The 12317-nt window shown below is 38.4% G+C and overlaps 1 pseudogene; it reads right to left on the bottom strand.

Moving 5' to 3' along the window:
* Positions 1-6205: 6205 nt before the first annotated feature.
* Positions 6206-7618, bottom strand: LOC124979402 (olfactory receptor 1468-like; annotated as a pseudogene).
* Between the last annotated feature and the right edge of the window lie 4699 nt (positions 7619-12317).

A 12317-nucleotide genomic window follows, 5' to 3' on the forward strand; every position in this document is an offset into this window, starting at 1 on the left:
ATGCTAAGGGAAATAAGACAACCCCAGAAAACCAAAGACCAAATGCTTTCTATGATATGTGGATGCTGATTCATAAAGTGGTTGGGGTGCAAGGGAAGAATGGAGGAACTTTAGATTGGACAGAGGGAAGTGAGGGTAGAGGACAGGATGTGATGAATGAAAAGATGGTGGAATTAGACGGACATTTTTACCTTATGTACACATAAGATTACATGAATGGTGTGACTCTGTATTGTGTTTAACCAGAGAAATGAAAAATTGTGTTCTATTTGTGTACAATGAGTTGAAAGGCATTCTGCTATCAAGTACCACTAATTGGAACAGATCAAAATTAAAAGCAAAAAGCAAACAAGACTGAGCCTGAATGAAATGGTATTGTTTTAATGACTGATAAGGCAACATTATAGAATTAGACTGTGATGTCATTATTGGACCCAAAAGAAAGGCAGATAAGTGCACCTCTGGTCAGTAGAATTATTGTACAGTAGGCACTCAAAAACTAAGACTCAGGGGAAACCTGAGCCCAGCCTGACCATACTCCTCAGCAAAGCCTTCCCCTGTGTAGTAGGCAGGATGATTGCCCCTCCACCCAACACACACCCACACACACAAGTTGTCCAATGACTACTGCAAGTTGTTGGATCCTGAGATCAGTGAACAGATTCCTAGCATCCTCAAACTGAGCCCTCAACCTGGAGAAGTGCCCACCTGATGAGAGAAAAACATCTAAACACAGATACCTAGACTAGCAGGTGAGCTATCAGAGCACTAGCAGGGTCTGAAGGTGTGGAGGTACAGTCATTGGCCCAGATGAATAGCCTCCATGCCCCTACAGAACTTTCCCAGACAGACAGGAAGTGTTCAAGCCCCACAAGCCTCCAGCCATAAGTGACATCTCAGTTTGTGGAAAGAAAGGCTGAATCCAGGAAGCAACCAAACCCAAGAGGTACTAGTAAACATGGATGTTTTTTAAAAGATGCAGCTTCACTTGCCACCATGGAAACAGAACAGAAGGAATCTAAAATTCTGAGAAATAGGAAGACTTAAACCACAGGCTCAGAGGAGGTGCTGTTTAACATGAGTGGGATGGCCCCAGCCTGGTATGCTGCAGACATGTGCTCCAGGACAGGGATTGCCAAACGGTTAGGGAAACCAAAGAAATCTGGGATGCAGTTTACCTGGAGCATTTCTGTGCATTCAGAATACCCAACAGTCTGGAACTTACCTTCATGTTGACATTAGCCTACTAGATTTGGGTCTCAAACTGAACTGGTTCTGAGCTCTTACATTTAATGGAAATAATAACATGTCTTATTGGGTTGTTTGTATGACTGAATGAGAATAGTCAGTTCTGTTATGACAATTGTTTTAAGAAGGGATTTCCCTGAAGGTGATAGTGCACACCTGTAATCCAACTATTCAGGAGACTGAGGCAGAAGGATCTCAAGATCAAGGCCAGCCTGGTAAACTTAGTGAGACCTTACCTCAAAATAAAAGTGGTTTGGGATGTGGTTCAGTAGTAAAGTACCTTGAAGTTTAACATCTAGTACCATACAAACAAACAATAAATAATTAAATGAATTAATAAATAAATAAACAAATAGGAATTGACTCCAAGATAATTGATATAATAGGGAATGTCTTGAGTGTAATGCAAAATGTACTTTTGATTTCACAATTCATTCATGAGAAATGTGTGAAAGTAGAAAACTGAATTCAGCTAAACTGAGCTGCAAAGGCATACGCACAAAACATACATGCACCTCAAACATCTAGCACCAACCTCTACATACCATGTGTGCTACAGCTACATCCATCCAAATCCGGTATTATCATCATTCATCCAATTTCAGGAAAACATCTCTTTATGTATTCATAATAATTCATTAGTAGCAAGCCTTCCAACACCCACTTCAACAAACTTCAGGACTTTTTCAAGTTCAAATACCTTTTGAATTATAATATTTATGTATTTCTTAATCATCAACATGTATATAATTATTACCATTTTTATTAAGTATGGTATAAACATGACCTTTTTATGTTTATGTGTCATTGATAAAGTTTTTGAGTGTTATGCACCTACCCCCATTTTTCCCATAAGCCCTGTGGTTGTATGATTTCACACAGTGTTGTTTTTAGGAACTGGTATGTCATAACAAAACTGACTATGTATGTAAAACAATTACTACATGATCAACTTGCAATAAATATCATCTGCTACCATTATCATCATTATTGAACTTCTGATGATTAAATAATACTCACCATTTTTTAAAGCTCTTCCCCAATTATAAATTCATTTTTATTCTCATACTTGTATGTGGGTTAGATTCCTGATAACACATAAAAGAAAATGCAATTCATGGGAAGTAATTTGCCCAGGATCACAAAACCAGCCCCTGTCAGATATCCAAAGATTTGTTCCTTGTCTTCAAACTTCTGAAGAAAAAAAATACATTTACAGGTATTATTCTAAATCTAGACCCAAACAATATGCTTTTTATAAAGCAAAGTATATAAAAGAGTGTGGCCATTGGGGAGTAAAGAAGGATAGGAACAGAAGGACTTTGATTGTGAATCATTAAAAAAGTGAATCAGTGGACTGGGGATATAGTTCAGTTGTTAGACTGGTAGCCTTGCAAGCACAAGGCCCTGGGTTCAATCCCCAGCACCAAAAAAAAAAAAAAAATCAGTAATTTGAGGGTGGGAAGAAGGAAGACATTTGCAGAATGGAAACAAATCAGTGAATATCATGGGCCTAACTCATGCCTATAGATGCAGACAAATAATGGGAAAGAGTAAAATACTCCAGAGGTGGACAATAAGGAGTGGTAAAGACTGTTGTACTCAGGTTTTCCACCCAAAAATACAGACTCCAGTGAGCTCTGATGAATTCATGTCTGAGAAGTGAATTTAGCATCTTATTTTTTTTAAGAGAAACAGAACATTGAGTTTTTTATGTGAAATTTCTAGGTATTTTTGAAAGTTATGGTTGGTTTTAAAACATTGATGACTCATTTTTTAAAAATTTAGATACTTTTCAAGTCAAAGTTAACACATCTATAAGCCAGTTAATATGCAACCTCCAGTGAACTGAAAGGTGATACCCAGGCCTTGGGCTGCACACAAAGTTTGAACAGTGATGGACATAAAACATGTTATTTATTGTCAATTTCTGCAAAGACACATTTAAGTAACATAATACATTTATCAGCATTTTAGAATTTTTTTATCAATTAAATATACAATATGCTATCATAGCAATAAATTAAATTTACATTATTTACATTACATAGGCAGTCAGGGTCTATAAATCACCATCTAAGAGGAAAGAAAGAAAAGTAATCTCCACATGGGTCAATTCCAAGCTTCACTTCTTGGGTTCTATCATGCAGGAATCTCTTCACATGAAGATGTCAGCACTCCCTGAGCTGGAGTGTCAAAGGAGAGTTGGAATAAGTGTTAAAGAGCAGAAATGTGGGTTTCACCCTTCCAAACAGAAATATCACAAAATCAAAGAAAATTGCAATTAAATTCCAGTCTTTCAGTCAAACATCCTCTCTCCATGGCTGATAAGGCACAGGACAGAACCCTGTCCCAACAGCCTTTCAGTAGGCAGGACACCTACTCCATTGCCTGTGTCCTCCCAAAGGGGCACATGGCCCAGCTGACAGGAGAGTGATGACAGGTAGGGGTGGGGCAGAGGTTGGTGATAAAACAGATACTGGAACTAGATAGAAACCTCCCCCCACAGACCTCCACCTGGGTGCAGGGGCAGCCTTGGCAAACTTCATTGTCCTGTTCTTGCCTTTGATAAGGAGTAGCTGGAGTTGGGGGAGGAGACACAACATCCTGAGCATGGCTGACTGGTCTGGTTCCTTCCATCCCCTGGAGCTGTAAGATTTACTTGAATCCCCTCACCACTCCCCACCACATAGCTGTGTCTATAGACTAAGAAATAAATGAATAAGGTAATGTTTGAGTTGGCATCTTCAAGGGTCAATATAAGGAAAGTGAAACAGGATGTGTACTGCCTCATTTCTTGAAACAAGATTTCATAACCACTTTTTTTAAGAATCAGAGAGAAATGAGAGAGAGTTTTTTCTTACCGCTTTCTGTCTTCATTTGCAGCAAGAAAGCTGCGGGTGGTGAGCTGCATCTCTGCCCTGGCCTCTGCCACATTACAGACTACAGTTGCAGAACAGAGGTCACTGAGGAGCAGTTCCCTGGAATCCCTTTCTCTCTCCATTTTCTTTGCTCAAGCTTCATCTCAAATCTCAGAGTCCTCACTTATTAATCCAAGAGAAGAGCCCTCCCAACAGCAACTAGCAGAGACCAAGCCCTCACCTGCTGACTTGACTGCAGGCACCTACCAGCCAGTGGCAAGGCCCAGCCACCTGGCTTTCCCCAATTCTGGACCCCAGGAAGTCCAACCACTTTCTCTATCAGTCACACCTAGTTCAGAGGACAGAATTCTGAACTGTGAGTTCTAGTCTCAGCTTTGCCACTAGGTAGCTGTGGGTTCACTGGGGCAAGGTTTCACATTTAGGTCATTATATGGTTGAATGAAATGCTACAAAGGACAGAGGCTTTATCATTAAGACTATGCCCAAAAAACTGAACCATATAATCTTTTCTAAGAAACACCTCTGACATTCATTAGCATAGACAGAACTCTGCCTAAGACCTTCTATCTCATGTTTTTCTGCAGCTGTTTTCAAGCATCAGTGAAGCTAGAGACATCTGGGTGCCCAACAGCACTTGCAAAGTATAGTTTCTTCTGTGAGTCAAGTGGTCTCCAGAGCCAGAGGTGGAACTGGGAGACTTTATGTCATTTGTCATAAATGAATAGATCTGGAGATTATCATGCTAAGTGAAAAAAACCAATTCCCAAGAACTGTAAGACAAAAATTCTCTCTGACATGTGGATGCTAATGCAATAAAAGGAGAAAAGAATAGCAGTTTAGTGAGTTAGAAAAAGGGGAATGAAGGGAAGGGAGTTGGAATAGAAATAGGAAAGACAGTGGAATGAATTGGACAAAACTTTCCTATTTTCATATATGAATACACAACCAGTGAAACTCCACATCATGTACAACCATAAGAGTGGGATCCTGATTAGAATAAGATACACTCCATGTATGTGTAATATGTCAAAATACACACTAATGTCATGCATATGTAAAAAGAACAAATTAAAAAATAAATAAAAATATAGCACTAAAATCATTTTAAAAAGGGATGGCTGAGAGTTTGGGAGAAAGATCTGGTCTTCAGATAAAGTTGTGAGGTCAGGAGACTATATGAAAAGAATGGATTTGAATATCATTGCTTAGAAGGGACAACTGAGAAAATGAATGAGTCAAGACCAGAAACAGTCCATGTCATGGTGGTGTTAAATCTTTAGAAAAGAATGGTTTCTCTCCTTCATTTGGAAGTGGGAGAAAATGAAAAGAATCTTCACTCTGATCTAGCACAGCCTTAAAAACTGACCCACTGGGTGGCATGGAAAGTTGGTGAACTTCATAGATTTTAGTCTGCAAATAAGCCATAATATCTTCTCTACTTTCTTCAAATTGTCATGGAGATAAAATAAAACATGGAAAGAATTTCTTCAAAGTCAAAATACCAAACAAAAGAGAGGCGACCTTAAAACCTGAAAATTTCATACTATTGCACAGAGGATTAGAAAAATTTATTGACAGGACAGGGAATAAAAGACAAAGAAAATAAATAAGTTGTGTAGGAAGTTAGGAGACAGAATGGTGGCAGCATTTGTATGGAAATATTATGTAGGAGACACTAAATATTTGCTGGGATATTGAGATATTGGGAAGTTTATGAGCATCAATCTAAGATTATGGAGCACTATTTTAAAATGATATCATAGTCAAAACAGACTTGAGATAAAAGTGAAAGACCTAGGAATAACTTAAGAATGTAAGAACTGGAGAGCAAATAAAATGAAACTTTCACATAGAATTTTACAGCATAACCTGGGAAAGACAAAGAGGAAGGCAAAACCAGGAACCCAAGACCATTTTCCCCAGTTCACTACTTAGCTAAAGCTCCTTTCTTTTGCCTATTGAAAAATTACATAGTATGCCACTTCATCTAAAGTTCCCATGGTGAAAGAAAATTCTGAGAAAATGTTCCAATATTCATAACAATAATATTAATGCAAAATTATGTTAAAACCCCTTCACATATGGAAGGGAATTTTCTTCTTATAAAGGGCTCTTCCTGTGGCTCCCTTCATGTCTCTCTTCCTTAGGTTATACATAAAGGGGTTCAGCAGGAGAGTCAGAACTATGTACTTCAGAGCTATGACAGCATCTTTCACAGTTGAATTATTAGCTGATGGACATAAGTAGAGACCAATAACTGTCCCATAGAACAGTAACACCTCAAAAAGGTGGGAAACACAGGTGGAGAAAGCCTTGCAGATACTTTGAGCAGAAGGAACCTCAAGAATGGAGGACATGATCCTTGCGTAGGACACAAGAATGAGTAGAAATGGGATTAAAATAACTCCACCTATAATAAACAGCATCAAGTCTTTAAAATGAGTGTTGGTGCAGGTCAACTTCAGCAGGGTGGATATTTCACAGGAAAGGTGTGGGATCACATTGTCTGCAGAGAAAGACAATCTGTGAATGAGCAGGGTGTGCAAGAAGGAAGGGAACATGGTCAGCCCCCAGAACAGCACCATCAGGGAGACACAGAACTTGGGCTCATGAGGGTGGTGCAGGGGGAAGCAAATGGCCACATATCAGTCATAGGCCATGGCCATGAGTAGAAAACTCACAAGGTCTCCAAAAAGCAAAAAGAAGTAAATTTCTGTCATGCAGCTTGCATAGGGGATGGATGGAATTTGGCTTTGCATGTTCTGTAGCAATTTGGGCATTGTGACAGAGGAAAAGCAGAGATAAGAGAAGGACAAGTTGCTGAGAAACAAATACATGGGTGTATGGAGATGGGAGTCCAGGTGAAAAAGGATGAGGAGGAGGAGGTTTACCAGGATGGTGGTAATATATATGGTCAGTAACAGGGCATAGAACAGGTTGTGGTGCTCTTGCTGGTTGGGAAGGTCCAGGAGGAGGAACTCTGAGATGAGAGTTTGGATTTTTCCCATTATTATCTTTCTCAAATAAAATAGAAATAATCAGACCCTTTAAAGTCCATGTGTAAATTATCCTTTTTCTCTCATACACAGTCTTTACCTATTCTACAATAGTTGATCTTACCATCACCACAGTAAGTATAATCTTACAAGTGTATTTACTCTCTATGATCATTTATTACTTTATTACTTTTTCTCATCTTTTATAAACATGTTTCTGCAGTCCATTCTTTCCTAAATGCTTATCTCTTTGCTTCTATCACAAAAGGAGAGTTGGATTTTCTCTTACTTGCCCAACTGGTCATCCTAAGCAACTCTAATTGGTTTCTGTTTTATAATATCTTATGGAGTGATGTTCCTCAAATATTTTTGTAAACCCTATCCTCTTATAATTAAATCTCATCTATGTCAAATTCTTAGATAACTCTTTAAACTCAGGCAGAAATGCCTCTCTCACCCACAGAACTCTGTGTGCCATTGCTTGATGGTCATCATCCCTTGAGTGTATCACAGGTATCTTAAGCTCAACAGGTCCCTAATGAAACTCAGCATGTTGTGCTCATCCATACTATCCTCCTCCTCTTCTACTCTCTCATGTTTCAGTAAAGGAATGCAAAATCCAATCAGAAATCTCTGAACTTTTTTTCTTTCATTCTTCTCTGTCACCATCAACTCCAATTGTATCTACCACATTCCATATATTCTACATTTTATTCCTCTGGTACTTTACCCAGTCCTTTTCACAAAACACATTCCTAGACCTTCTTGTTGAATCTTATCTCATATGACTATTTAAGTAGTCCAGGTGAGACTCAAGTCATGTTCCTATTTCTAATACCTTAAATATGGTTCTCCTTCAATGTGCTTCATTCTGAGGTGGATATCATATCATCTCTCCTAATTCATGCTTCAGGATATTATCATTGCTTCTAAGATAAAAATAAAGTTCCTTTGAAGGATACAAATGGTGCTTTATTATCTGAGCTGTGTCTCCCTCCACAGTCTCATCTGGCCCCCAAGTACACAAGCCTTCCATTCTCCAGCACTGCTGGACTGAAAATCATGATATATTGCCTCTAGAGTTTCATACTTGGTGTTTTTCCAACCTATCACTTTCTCTCCTCTGCTTCCTCTTTCAGTTGACTTATCCTGATTTATCTTTTAGGTACTTTAGATGGCACTTGTGAAGCTAAACCTTCCTTGTGTCCCCACCCTAGGTGATCTGTGTTTCTGTTGGCCCAGCATCCTGTTCTCTTCACATAGCAGTGAATTTCCTGATCACAGGTTTATAGTAAACTTCCCATCAATTTGTGGACTCCACACAGGAAAGGCCATGTCTACATGATGCCTACACAAGGCAGCACCTGGCATGGAGCCTGATGTGGTCAATGCTTCATCAATATTTGTTGGCCATCCTTCAGGATAAGAAAAGTTTCTTAAATTTTAAAGGGAGAAATCTCCCACTAAGTAAAATAACCACTATTCTTAATTCCTTCCAGTGTACAAACACACTAAACTTCACCATATAGCTCTAAATTTTGACACTCCATTACCAACATCACAGATGTAACTTTGAATTTATGAAAAGTACTAGGATGTGTCAGAAGTACTTCACTTTTCAGTCATACCAATGACTTAAACATCTTTATGCATTAATCCACATAAATTCAGTGATATTGATGTGAGAAAATGAATATGATGAGCATTTTATGAACTGTGGTGAAAGCAGAAGAAATGTTAATCTTTTAAGTTCTCAATTAAGTTCCTTCTCAGATGTTCATATATGTGATGATTAATTTTATGTGTCATCTTGGCTTGGTTCTGATATCAGACTTTTATAAAATACCAGTTCTGAAATTGATATGAAGGTATTTTATAATATATTAAAATTTATATCAGTAGACTTTGAGTGAAGTAGATTACCCCAAAAATGTGATGAGCCTTGCTACAGCCAGTAGATGGTCTTAAGAGAAAAGACTTCACTCTCCTGAAGAGGAAGAATTCTATTTCCAGAATGCTGTGGTCTCAAGACTGTACTATCTACTTTCCCCAGGGATTCCAGTAGGCAGTACTGCCTTGCAGATTTCAGACTTAATAATCCCAAGTACTGTGTGGGCTATATCCTTAAAGTAAATAACAAACACATAATCACACACACACACACACACACACACACACACACACACACACACACACATTACTTTCTTTTGGATAACCCTGACTCATAAAGCCCAGTATGGCCGAATATGGTGGTTCACCTCTGTAATCCCAGCAGCTTGGAAGGCTGAGGCAGGAGGATTGCAAATACAAAATCAGCTTCTGCAACTTAATGAGGCACTAAGTAACTCAGAGAGACCCTGTCTCTAATAAAATATAAAAAAGGACTGGGGATGTGGCACAGCATTTTATCACCCCTGTGTTCAATCTTCAGTACAAAAACAAAAATGAACAAAAAAACAGTATTCCCAAAGCTTTCAAAAATGCATAGGAGGAGCATTAAGAGATGTGGGAAGTTTGTTCAATAAAATTAAATAAATGAGTCCTACTGGTATGATATTCACCCCCACTGCTGATGGAGTTTAACACAACTGCATTAACGGTATGTACATTTGGACACCATATGCTGGGATCATAATGGGAAGAAACGTGGAGAAAATCATGGACCTGGTTTCTCAGAGTTTTGCTTTCTTTTTGTGTTTGTCAAGAACCTGTGCACAAAACCAGAGATATCACCTGCAATTGTTTTCATTGATGTTCCACTGAGCTTCCTATCTTCTTCAGCCATTAAATTCTATATACTCAATCTAAACTGCACATAAAAATTATGTAGGACAGTGTTTGTGATTGTAATATACATGTAAATTACCTATAATTAAGACATGAAGACATTCATTCTGTATCTGTAGCTCAGATCCTTCATTTTAAATGAATACCTGAGTAGTGGATTCAGTACTGTGATCACTAGACTGCACTTGAATAGCAAATACAAACATTGCCATTAAATGCAGATTACTGAGACCCTTCAGATAATTCAATTGGAATCTCTGAGAAGTGGCAAGCTTCAGTGCAAAGCTTTTTAAAGTTCCTTGTGTGAATTTAAAATAAAGATAGGAAAAGGACTGTTATTGCACTGAACCCTACTTTACAGGCCTGTTATGTCAAAATGCTATGATCTTTGAGGATTCTCTGCACAGTAAGTAATATTAATGAACACTATTATTAATAAAAAAAAGTTATAAGTGATGAATATTACTCAAAATATTTCTATACTGTATCAAAGTCTTGGAAGGCAGCTAGAAGGAAAAGAGGAAAGTTATCATACCTGAAAATTTTCCTGGGAAATCAAGACACTCATGTTGGAAAGATACCAGATTATTTTCTACCTTGATGACTTACCCAGGGTATCTGAGGGTGACTGTGTGTCCCTGACCCAAGATCCTACTTCCCTTTATTCATTATAAGCATATGAAGTAATTTCCTCTGTAGTCATCACATACCTATGCCATCTCTTCCCATGTCTTGCCTTCTAGCCATCTATGGGCCTGAGAAGCTCTGCATCCCAGGGGAGTCCAGATTCAGGTTAACTCCTTAACACAAATTAATTATCTAGGACCTCTTTAAACCAAATTCTTAGAATCTCAGGGTCCTGTATGGTGACTGATTACAGCCACTGACCACAACTAACTATACTTTAGGAAAAGGTGAGAATGGAGAGCTGAGAGATGAATGATAAGTCATTGTGCATTTAGGGAATGGACAGGAATCCTGAGCTGGTGGAGCCTACATTGGGGACTTGAAGAAAAATGGTAGAACTGTCCATAAAAATAAATCAAGTACTAGACTGTGAATGATTTAAAATATCTTAGGAGTACAACAGTTTACACAAGTGGCAATATATTGCAGGCTTTTGCATTGCTGTGCAATAAGTAAACCTTACACAATGAAGCTTATTTGGTAAGGTTCAAGTAAACCTTCAAGTGAGCATTATATTAGGTACCTAATGTTCCATAACAAAGCCTATGTCATTCACCTCACTTCATCTCACCATGTAGGCATTTTATTATGATACGGTGTGACAGGAGGAAGAAAAATGGATAGAGTACAGTAAGATTTTAGGGAGAGAGGCATAGAGAGAGAGAGAGATGACTAAGATAACTTGTTACAGTATACTGTTTTAATTGTTCTGTTTTATGATTATATATTGTTGTTAATCTTTTCTTGTGCCTAAATGACTACTGTTTTAATTTTAAATGTCCACCAAGGGCCCATATGTAAAGGCCTAGATTCAGGATTGAAGTATTAGGAGTTGCTATCATTAAGTGGCAGGGCCTTGTGGAATGTCCTCAGGTCATTGTGGATGACTTTGGAAAGGACGATTCTAGTAAGAGAAGTGATCCTTCCTCTATATGTGTTCTGCCATCCCTATCCCCCACCGTGAGGTGATAATGCAAGGTTGGTCTTGCCAAGGCTATGCTAGATATCTGGCATTTGAACTCCTCAAACTGTGAGTTAAATGAGCCTGTTACTAAGTTGACTGTGCCAGATATTTCATTGTCCTGGTGGAAAGCTAGTACAATCATCTCTTTAATACATGGTGCTGGAAAAATTGTACTTCAATATTCAAAAAGTTTGAACTTTAATCCACACCTCCATTCTAACAGTTCATAGAAAATGGATCATAGATCCTAATGTCTGTATGAGTTCTGAGGAGATTACCCATGACATCCTACCCTGTGGAACCAGAGATGTCCCAAAGCAAAAGCCAAGATGCAGAAGGAGCATATGTGAAGTGCTTTCAAGTTATAATCACTAATGTCAGTTGAGATCACTGCAACATTGATTGAACTAAAAGGCTAAGGAAACTTAGAATGGTGCACTGGAAGTGTGTAGTTCTTAAGGAACATGCCTTCTGCCAAGGGAAATAACAGTTATTTAGATTACCATTTGGCCATTTTCTGATTCATATGCCAACTAATGTGCTCCTGAGCATGTGGTAGTTTATATTGGTCACCAAGGGGAAACTTGGTTACTCTCCACAACTGAAATAGAAAAGGTGTCATCTGAAATCCTGGGGAATTTTTACAGTGCCACTTTATAATTCAAAGACCATTGACAAACATTAATGAAACTATAAAACCCAATTAAGGTGACACCAATAAGGATGCAGGTCCCTAGGAAGGAAATTCACAAC

Source organism: Sciurus carolinensis, chromosome 3, assembly GCF_902686445.1.
Source record: "Sciurus carolinensis chromosome 3, mSciCar1.2, whole genome shotgun sequence".
NCBI classification, from domain to species: domain Eukaryota; kingdom Metazoa; phylum Chordata; class Mammalia; order Rodentia; family Sciuridae; genus Sciurus; species Sciurus carolinensis.